This window comes from Cebus imitator, unplaced genomic scaffold (genome assembly GCF_001604975.1).
Source record: "Cebus imitator isolate Cc_AM_T3 unplaced genomic scaffold, Cebus_imitator-1.0 Scaffold205, whole genome shotgun sequence".
NCBI lineage: Eukaryota > Metazoa > Chordata > Mammalia > Primates > Cebidae > Cebus > Cebus imitator.
In genome coordinates this window covers 563,972-565,176 of record NW_016107520.1, presented here as the reverse complement: position 1 = coordinate 565,176, position 1,205 = coordinate 563,972, and the positions used below count along the sequence as shown (strand labels likewise).

Sequence of the window (1,205 nt, the reverse complement as noted above, 5' to 3'; positions counted from 1 at the left end):
AAAAAAAAAAAAAAAAAAGTTGGGCATGATGGTGAATGCCTGTAATGCCTGCTACTCAGGAGGCTGAGCAGGAGAATCCATTGAACCCAGGAGGCGGAGGTTTCAATGAGCTGATATCAGGCCACTGCACTCCAGCCTGGGCGATAGGGCGAGACTCCATCTCAAAATAAATAAATAAATAAATAAAAACAAAAGCATGTATGTAATTGCATCGTTTGTAACACAAAGGATAAATGCTTGAGAGGATGGATACTCCATTTTCCATGATGTGATTATTTCACATTGCATGCCTGTGTTAAAACATCTCATGCATCCCATAAATATATACACTGCTGGGTGCAAAGGCTAATGCCTGTAATTTCAGCACTTTGGGAGTCCAAGCCAGGTGGATCACGCAGTCAGGAGTTCAAGACCAGCCTGGCCAATATGGTGAAACCCCGTCTCCACTAAAATTACAAAAAAATTAGCCAGGTGTGGTGGCGGGTGCCTGAAATGCCAGCTACTGGGGAGGCTGAGGCAGGAGAATTGCTTGAACTCAGGAGGCGGAGGCTGCAGTGAGCTGAGATATCACCACTGTACTCCAGCCTGGGTGACAGAACAAGACTCTGTTTCAGGAAAAAAAAAAAAATGTATATATACATATACATATACATACACACACACACACACACAAATATACACATATCTACTATGTACCCACAAAAACTAAAAATAAAAAAATTTAAAAATAATAATTTAGTGTTTTCCTATGATTTTGCTAATCTGAAACGGGAAAATATAAAACTGCTTTGAGGCTCAAAGGTAAAATGGCTATGCACAAACAAAATACTGACTGGGGAAAATACTGCCTTTCCCAGATAAACATTTATAGACTAAAACAACCTATGTCTTTTCCCTTTACATATCTCCTCCAGACCAATAACAGAAATACAAATAATATCCCATAAGCAATATCTTATTGGGGGGAAAAACCTGACTGATGACCTAATTATCTCAGGAACTTTTTCAGGTAAGTATAAAGATGTCAAGGAAAACTGACACACAAAACAATCTTCAAGTATATTATGGAAATTTAAAAAATATATATGAGAAAAATACAATCAATACCTGTGTACCGATTATCCAACTTAAACAATAACCAGTAATATCCCTAATCATGTTTCAATTTTATCACTGTTCCCTCCTTCCCCAGCGAATTCTTTTTT

At 37.8% G+C, this 1,205-nt stretch overlaps 1 protein-coding gene across 1 annotated transcript in view; it reads right to left on the bottom strand.

The window, feature by feature from the left end:
* The window catches only part of NUP155 (nucleoporin 155), an 81,744-nt gene that overhangs the window by 74,322 nt on the left and 6,217 nt on the right, over nucleotides 1-1,205 (bottom strand). The gene's annotated exons all lie outside the window — the stretch shown is intronic.